A 10163-nucleotide genomic window follows, 5' to 3' on the forward strand; every position below is an offset into this window, starting at 1 on the left:
GCTTAAATTGTACATTTTTAAGTCAGCATAGGCTACTCGTTTAAACTAGGGCTGCAACTAACGATTATTTTGGTAGTCGATTAATCTGTCGACTATTTTTTCAATTAATCGACTAATCTAATGATTATTTTCTTAGTTACATTAGTCATAACAAAATAAAACTGAATCAAGCGGCTCAAAACTGAAAGCTTTATTGAGCTCTCAAGTCTTGAGGAGCAGGTGGAGGATGATTTCTGTCAAGATTTCCAAGGAGAAATCATACACCTCTGTATGTTATATAGGTGTTGATAATACAGAAATGTATTGATACATTTTATTCAGTAATTTCATGCCTGTAAAAATGGCATGGATTCTCTGTGTAGAGGTGAGAGACCAGATGAATTTGGGTGCCTTTGTTTAATTCAAAATTATAAAATACTCTTCACATAAATGTTAATTTAATGGCAAATAAAATAGCAGACTGTGGATTTATGGCTAAGTTTTATGAAAAAGTTTTGTTTGGAGATGACAGCTGTCAGTTATCTTTATCCTATAAGGTCAGTAGTTACCTAACCATAACCAGCCAGAGCTTCAGCACATATCAGGTCTGTAGTCACGTTACTCCGTCACCGGAGCCAGGCAGCATAAATAACATCACTCACCAACCACTATCAGTTTCAGAAGTAAATCTTGGTGTGGTGCTGTGGTGGAAGTCCATTCTATTCTACAGGTTTTACTCTGCTGTATTGTTGGCTTTAGAGCTGAAAAATCGCCGGACTTTGTTTTGAAACTCGCGGTCTTGCTGCAAATTTCTTTGAATGTCTTGCAGGCCAGGTCTGTCAGCCATCTTCCATTAGGGAAACATCTTCTTTGCCTGTCTACTGCATGTCGATCAGCTGGACATTTTAAGCACTGCTGCCACATAGCGCTGCCTTTGCACATTGCCTCATTGACTGTAGCCCTAGCTTAAACCCTGCGATCTAATGACTGCATGTTATGCTGTGTAGATGACTGCGTCACTTTGATCTTAGAGCCGGTTCCAGAGACGGTCTCTGTGGAGCTATCCTATGCGCAAAATGATAAGACATGCTTTTCCTAGGTCTTAAATTCCGTGTGCAATCGACAGATGATAACGGCCACCACCTCTTGATAAATCAAGTCCACTACCAATTTCCATAAATCCCGTGCCTCAGCCTTGGAACACCCACAAATACATATGCAATTAGACCAAACCGCAAAAAACGGCGCACACAGATCAACCCATGATTTCAGGCACAAATGCCCTGTGCGCTGGCTTAGTAGATCAGAAAACAAGGTTTTCGCACCCGCAATGCGATTTGCACTGGCGCAAACCTTTAGTAGATCCGGGCCATAGCGTTTTTCCCACACCGCAGCCGAGGGCATCACAAGGCAAATTCAGGTCAGTCAGTCAGTCAGTCAGTCAGTCAGTCAGTCAGGCAGTCAGTCAGTCAGTCAGGTAACGCTTAGTGAGATGATGCGCTTCGTCAGATGGCCTCTAGAGGGCGTTTTTGACTCTGAGATGCAGTGTTTCCCATACAGTGGCGCAAAATCAAAAGTTGCTCAGTGTATAGAAATGGATCTACATCGATCTCTAATGCACCTGATGTGCGCATCATGTCATGTCTGTAATTTGGAGATGTACAGACAGCAGACCAGCAGCATTGAACTCACTCCACAAAGTCTCCTGGTGTGAAAACAAAAGTGAAACTTAACATTCCACAGTCAGTAACGGGGATTTGCAGACAGTAACTCGTCTTCGCTGCCCTACAGACTTTAACGGTAGGTGGCTTTAATGTCATCTTGTGGTATTTAAGTAACGCTAGTGGAATTAGGTAATTTAACTGTCACAGTGCTTCAGTGCATAGAATTGAACACGCGCTGTGGGTCTGTACAGGATCTGTGCTTGTTCTCTTTCTTTCTGTCTCTCTCTTGTTGTTCTACCTCTCTTTGTGTCTCTCATACTGTGTTTCATACTCTTTGTCTCTGGTGTCTGCCAGTCTTTATATCTGTTTCTCTCATCCTGTTCCTCTTCATTTCTTCCTCTCTTTCTCCCTGTCTCTCTCCCACACACACCCACAGATTTCTCTTTCTCATCTCTCTCTCTCTCTCTCTCTCTCTCTCTCTCTCTCTGACTGTCAGAAACATGACCCACAAAGGTCATTCACAAAGATGTGCTGTCAGTCAAGTTGGCATGGACAGGGCAGCGTGCATCCAGGGGATCGAGTGGATGATGACGTGTGCGCATGTGTGTGCGTGTGTGTGTGTGTTTGATGCAAGGTAGGGGGGTGTGGGTGCGTTTGTGAGCAGAGGTGTGAGGGTGGGGCCTGCCAGTGTGAGACCAAAAAAAATAAAAGAATATGAAAGTGTGTGCTGGTAGGGGTGACCTTGCTACACAGCAGAAACATCTGAGTGGCTCTGAAGTAACAAAGTATGTGAGGCAAAAGCTGTGCACAGAAGTTTGGGAAATGGGGGCGACACAAAAGAGCACTTCCACAGCTGAAAGTATGTTTGGGGAGAGTTGAGGAAAGTTTTAAGGCACATCTGCTCTGTGTAAAGTAGTAAATGATAAAGTCAATGTGTAAAGTCAATGATAAACTATGATCTTTCCACAAAAATCCACAGGTTCAACTGAAGGATTACATGTTCCTCTGCGGGTTGAGAAAGTTCTGCCATCCTTGGTGTAATGAAACTGTTTCAAAATCCATGGGATAAACTCTAAATTGCATAGTGGCAGTGGGGTCAATTAATGAATGAACTCATTGCTTCCAATTCAACTGAGGAATTGGAATTGAAAAAACCTACAGGAAACAGAATTGGAATTGAATTGGAATTTCAGGACGTTTCATTTAATTCAATGTTTTTAGTACTGATATCAATACATATCAATACTAAATATCATAAAATGTTAAAGGTACCTTTCAGGTGGTATTTGATGCATAACATGCAATTGTAATACATACATTATGACTTGAGTTATTTAAGTCTCTTTTATTTGATTCATAATGTTTGATTTATAATGTTTAACGAGTCAAGACAACCTCTCTTAGAAGTGGATTTTCATGGAATTCAATTCTGTTTCCTGTCATTCCAATTAAATTCCAATTCTGTTTCTTTCCATCTGGGAAACATTCCAATTCCAATTCCAACTCCAACTCCAGGAATTGCATTGGAATTTAGACTGTAGATTCACAAATACACAAATACACAAATACACACACACACGCACACACATTCACAAAGACAGTAATATGTGAACATCACTGTTTGTCTTTATTGCATTCAAGCCTCAGTGGGATAGTACACACACCATGTGAGGCAGGAAAGAGAGAAAACTTTCTATTTCTGTTCCTCTCTCTCCTTCACAAACACACACACACACACAAAGGGAAAATCAGTCGTCAAGGGGTGTTACAGTGGATATCAGTGTTAACACAAGTAATTGCCTTCCTGCTCTGGAGCTTGTGAGTGTTAATCCAGCTTGACAAAGTTTGCTCTTCAGTGCGTGACTCCTACTTCAGTGGCACACGCTGCATTTGTCTCACAGCTGATAGGAACGTGGAGGGCAACTCACTCTAAAAATGAAAGTGAAGTAATCATCTCTGGGAATAAAGATATATGAAGTCCCAAAACTGCTGATATTGAGACTAATTTTTCTTTATACATGTGAGATAAGGAACATGCGGAACCCGTTTTGAAACCGAATCTCATCAAACAAATACGTTGTCGTCTTTCCCTGCTGGAATCCGACAATGCTGGAATTACTATGCCTGCAGCGGCTGCTAAGTTCCTTATCCTTTATCCTCGTGATAAGATAAAACATTTTCTCATTTCCTTTGTTTTACATTTCACACGTTCTAGACAAGGTGATCTCTCCTCGAGGTGTGAGTGCCCATGTTAAGCAGCCCGTTACTGACAGGAAAGATGTCATCCATTATGAAAAATGCTTAATGAGATCTTCCCCGATACCACCCACTGATTTGAAATTAGACTGTCCCATCTCTGAATTTTTAATGGCAATATAAAATATTTAAGCTTTGAATAAAGACGGAGTTGACAAAGCAATTAGATATTGACCGACCTTTTGGGTGTGTTTAGTATTCTGTATCACTCACCCAAGATTCATTTTACAGCTGCACAGGCGAGGTGAGGAGGAGAGACATTGGTAAAAGTGCAACAGATCTATTCCAATCAATCGGCGCCTGAGGAGTCTGGGGGACAATTTCAAAGTTCTCATGTGTTAGGCGAAGCTTACGCAACAAGGCACATTGATATGAGACGGAGCTATGTTACTCATGAACAGTAATGGAAAGACAATTTCCGCACCGCTGAAGTGGAAAGGTTGGTGCCAGGTAATTTAGATTAAGAACACTTTCAACATAAATTTCAGAGCGCCTCACTGTGAGAGGCTGGAGAGGAAACGCCACGCTCATTATTTCACACTTCTGCATAATGGCATACTCTCAGAGCAAATCACACCGGTGTGAATTTCATCCAGGTGCAACTTTGTATTAAAAAGGTCACAATGCCATAAAACTGAAAGTGATACTTCAGTGCAAGCAAAAATAGAAACATTCTTTGATTCCAGACTACTGGAATAAAAGAACAATTATGCAGATCTGTTATATGCTGTCTATTATGTGAAGGGTAATTTCATTCCCTAATGATCTGCTGCAGTCTTCTCTAGAATGTAGTGGGAACTGGGCATGCAAAGAATGTATCTTACTCTGGGATTTTCCATATAAGCCCAATAATCCATATAGATTCTAGCAGCATACTCTACTGCTTATGCTTACGGCTAATGTAATAGACAAGCCTTATATCCAAGCAAAGGTCAACCAAGTTCACCCCAGGCAACACTGTTGAGAGCCTTTCCAGCCAATGACTGATGGGCTTGCTGATGCGGGAAGCAATTAGATTGGCAGCTCTCCAATTTTCTGTCCTACAGCAATTACAGTGGAGTGTCATCGCCTCCTCCGCCCTCTAGATAAGGAAAAATAGCAAAGCCGGAGCGTTGTGGTGAAGGTCTCCGAGAACCACAAGCTATTGTCTCTCTCGCATCCAGCCAAAGGGCCCATAGGGAGAGACCCAACATCGGGATATTTAACCTGGGCTCAGCTGGGCTAGAGATGGGATCAGCGGGAGAAGGGAGCATGGGGCAGGGATATTACAGACCTATTACAGTGTGTCATGGGAGATAGAGGGGGTAGAAGGGGCAATAAGTGACTGCCGCTCAGGGAGCCATGGAGACCTGTGACAGAAATACTGTATTTCTGAGGCATGCTGCGAAACCTAAGAATTTATGTGACTGACTGTAAGCTGTAGTTATTTCCTCATAACTTCCATGATGTTTGTAAATGCAAGAAGTGTCAAATCTGGGAAATGGCAATAGGTTCTTTGTTAAATTAAATGAACCGCTGATATTAATGTATGTCCACAGAAATGATGTTGGCAAGCTCTCTCTCTCTCTCTTTCTCTCCCTCTCTTTCTCTATCACACAAACACATACGCATGCACACTCCCACACACACTGTGAGAAAGAAGAAAGGCCAGTGACACCAGTGGCTAATTAGTGGCTTGCCTCATTAGTCGCCTAGTCTCCATCTCTGGCCCCTGCAATTATCCCTCTCAGGACCGCACCAAGGTTCAGCCTCCCTGCCTGCCTCCATCTTTCTCTCTCTCTCTCTCTCTCTCTCTCTCTCTCTCTCTCTCTCTCTCTCGCTCTCTCTTCATTTAAGACGGCAAAGTGTGTGAGCAGGTGGGGTTTCAAGGTTATAATATTTTTGATTTTCTAATTTCTTTATCGTTATTTTCACATTTGATTTCAAATTCCGTTTAGTTTCAGTTGCACTTCAAACATTGTTTTGAAGTGTGGGTTTTATTTATCAGAAAATGTAGCAACATTTTCTCAGTAATGTTTGCAGCATTGTCTCTATATTTTACTTAATGTTTTACTATTTTTATGGTCAGAAACGGTGTGGTCAAAATGTGTTTTAGCCCAAATATGTATCGTGACAATTACCTTAGGATTTTCATAGTTCATTTTAATATATTAACAGTGGTAGATTAGTAGAAACATAATAGTTTTGTTTTTCTCTCCCTTTGTTTTTATTCCTAATGGAGGTCATATGTTGTAAGGGGAAGGGGTGTTGGGGGTTGTAGATGGTGTAGGGGATTTCTGGTACTATGTAAATATTTGCATAGCACACTGTGACACCTCTAGTATATTCTTTAAAAACTCAATAAAAAAACACGAAAATCAGTTTTTTCAGTTAGTTTTGGAGGCATATGGTTATGAAGCTCCAAAATTCACCAAGCCAGCCCTGTCTTCCTCAACTATTTGATTCCAGCTGTTTTTTTCCAGCCTCCGCTGAGGTTTGTGCAGAGAATATTCTCAGCACACAAATGTCTCACTCAGTCCTTCCTTTTCTCAGGGCGAAGTTCATGAGCTTGCATGAAACCCCAAGATATCTACCAGGGCCGGTGATTTATCACAGACCCACCACCAGCCTGCACATAAATGGCAAAATTTGGGCTTCAGCACTTGTCTAGAGGTGTGTGTGTGTATACTGTATGTGTGTGTGTGTGTGTGTGTGTGTGTGTGGTGTGAGTGTGTGTGTGCGCATGACAGGCAAACATGCATGCATAAGCGTGTTTTTCAGCCCTCAAGGGAAATATGTTTCAGACCTATATAGCAGATGACTTTTCATTATTATGATTACTTTTTTTAAAGGACAGTAGAAGACCAGCCTTCTCAATTTATTAGTTTCGATGATATATGAGCAGTGAAGAGAAACAAGACTGTGGCTATAGAGCAGTGACTTTGGATCCTGGTCTTTGGGACCCAGAACCCTGCTGGTTTTCATTCAGGCCATCTAATCAGGGTCTGATTTACACCTGGGATGCCAGGTGAATACAATTAACTGCAATTAACTAGCTGGTAGGATAGAAATCCAGCAGTACTGACCAGGACCAGGACCAGGACCAGGACCAGGACTGAAAGAAGAAAGATGCAAGGGAGTAAACTGCTGATAGTAAACTGCTGAAGGAAAAGCCCAGAGAGCCATGGAGCTGCCATTACTTTAAAACTAAGAGGTGTTGACTCCGAAAAACAATGCCATTATATCACTATGGTGAGATGATGAAAAGATCAGCTGCCATACCAGTTACTTAGCAACAGCCATGGTACAGCATTGTAACACCATCTGCTGCCAAAGAAAACTGTGATGTTCAAACTCTTTTTTAATCACTGGCTCTGGATCAAACTCCTGTAATATGATTCTCTGGGTAGATGGGATCCTGAACTGACTGTGTGGGTGTGAAGTTGTTTGCCTTTCTGCTGTTTTGCCATTACTTTAACATGATGCCCAAGAGCATGTCTTATGTTTTGCTGTATTTTTGCTCTATTTTCAGAAAGAAGTTGTTCAACTGGTCAGTATGACTTTTTTGAAGAACTGAAATGGGTTGGGTTTAACCTACAGGACAATTCAGATTATGTTAAGTAAGCTGTGAATCATAAAAAAGTATTGACAAAACAAAATAGAAAAAAATATTTGCAACTACCATTTAACTGAACTCTGGTGTACAGAATGAATCAATTCAACAAACTGTATCCAAGCAGTTTAAAAGTCTATCACTAAAAAAATCAGAAAAGTAGCGTTCTGTTTGGTATTTTCTTTCATTTTCACAATAGTGCCACAATTTTTTATTTTTTTGAATCCACACTGTTAATTCTTATGTATATATCTACATATCAAAGTCATTTAATACCCAATCTCTCAAGTGAACAAAAAACATAATTCCTGTGTTGATGCATAATTTGCCTTTAGCATATTGATATACTGCAATACACACAGTTTATGCTGTAACGTTTGTAATTGCTCTTCGTGTGTATAGATTTTTCAATAAAACAGTAATCACTGAGGGAAATCCCAGCTGTCCCATTACAAACACATGGGCTGTCACTTTATAGGAAGATGATTAATCACACAAACATTATTTTTAAATGCATCCTTAATACATTATTTTTCCTCGGGGGGCTATACATCACCTCTTCCACGTTCCATGTTTGATGAAGGTATAAACTTTTTACATGGCTCTTGGACCCTCGCGACTCGAGAGAGGACCACCAGTTTGGAGTTTGGTGTACTTTTAAGCATGTTCAGAAGTGTGTGTGTGTGTGTGTGTGTGTGTGTGTGTGGGAGGTGCTCCGAGGCCATCTCTACAGGAGTGCAACCCGAACAAGGATCAGGTGTTGTAACTCACCCGAGTTCACCTCCCGCTGCACGGTAAACACACTAATAAATTCAGTGTCAGGGACCTCTTACATTTGTCTGTTGCACCTCTTACCTCTTTTCCTGTTGTTCTTTCATCATTTTATTCTCACCACCCTCAACTTTTCTGTTCATCTCTCTTCTCCTCAGAGGAAAAACTGCTTTCTAAGCCTCTGTCTCTGCTCATTCTCTGTCTATATTTTACCCCGTTTCCAGGTCCTTAAGGTCAATCTCTTCTTCTTGTCAATGTCGCTCTACTTCTGCCGCCCTTTGTCCATCCTTCTCGCTGTGTGATGCAGGGAGTAAAGCTGGACGTTAATCTGCTGCTGATGAGCTCCACTCACCAGAGGGCTCATGGCTGCTTTTGTGGCCTTGGGTGAGATCAGGACATTCACTGATGCCACATCTTCAGTAAGAGCTTCAGTGAGAGGAAAGTGAAAAACCGCTGAGTTAAAATATCGTCTGGATCAAACTCCAGTCAGATGCATCTACAAAGACTAAAGCTGCACTATGCGGAATAGCCCGTATTTAATCGCTTGTTTGGTTGTTTTCAAATGAATCTGAAATGTGTGTGTATCCCTAGGTGCCTGGAGAGTAGCTGTATTGATCAAGCTCCATGTTAACACTCAGCCATACACAGACAAATGTCAAATACACACATGCTTCTTTTCATTCATCATCCAACCATTCTTCCACCCATCCTTACATGCATCTCTCATCGCCGAACAAACTCATCTCAGCACTTACCTCCAATTTGCATAAGCCATTACGGCTGTCAGGACTAAGGAGGCTATAAATTCTGCAAAGTATTCATCCATCATTGCAAGTTTGAAAATGCTCAAACAGTTTGCACATTTCCTTGACTAATGTAGACTGAGAGAACATCCATTGCGGAAACATCATCAATACAACATTTGATGAGCGAGGCAGTTTCTTGACGAGTAAGCTATGAAGTAGCTTCGACTCCATATATATGGATATACAGTACATAACTGGCATTGGGCTTCTTTAAACAGGTCACATATAATGTCAATGACGACGTGATATTTAATAGTTATTGAGATATTTGTTTACAGTCTGTTATCCCTGGCCTGTTGAATTGAATATAGATATATTCTTTTAAACCCTCAGGGAGAACAATGCTTTCCTATTGAATTCATCCTCCGCCTGCCAGCATCAATTACAGCAAATGTTTGCTCTGCTGAATCGGAAGCAGGGGCATCTCTCCTGCTCCATCAATAAACAGAGAGCAGAACAACACTCGTTTCTCGCAGTGAGAACAGGAAACTCAATAGAAGCGGAACAGCCTTTTCAGAAAAACATAGATTTTTCTCCACCACTCCTGACAGATGCTGAAGTTAAAGTGTTTGAGCACAGCTGGGACTCTGCGGAGCCGGGCAGACTATGACTCTCAGTGCGTGTGTGTGTGTGTGTGTGTGTGCGTGTGTTGATGCTGCATCAAAGAGCTGAGTTGACATCCCTGGGTCATTGACTGCAGAGTGAGAACAACAGAGACAGAGTAGAAGTGTCCTTTTTAATGATAAAGCACACAGGTGAGGCCGAGCCCAGCAGAACTCAGACGCTGCAGCTTTCTGCCTATTGCTCTAACGCAAGATGACTCTTCCACAGCGGCACAACTTTCACACTGAATGGAAACTTTGGCCTTCCAATAGAAACTTATTCCGTTCGAAATTTACAACTGGGACTGTACAAAAGAAGGATAAGTTATGTTGTCATCAATAATATCCTTCACTGGTAATCCAGTACGTTTCTTCAAATTCTAGGGAAATTGGACTGTTCCTCTGCGTGGAAACTTTCTTGTTGCAGTTGAACTGGAGATAATAGGCTAGGGGGGGATGGAGGACTGATCCCACCTACCCACACACACACACA

The sequence above is a fragment of the Centroberyx gerrardi genome, chromosome 22 (assembly GCF_048128805.1).
Source record: "Centroberyx gerrardi isolate f3 chromosome 22, fCenGer3.hap1.cur.20231027, whole genome shotgun sequence".
NCBI classification, from domain to species: Eukaryota; Metazoa; Chordata; class Actinopteri; order Beryciformes; family Berycidae; genus Centroberyx; species Centroberyx gerrardi.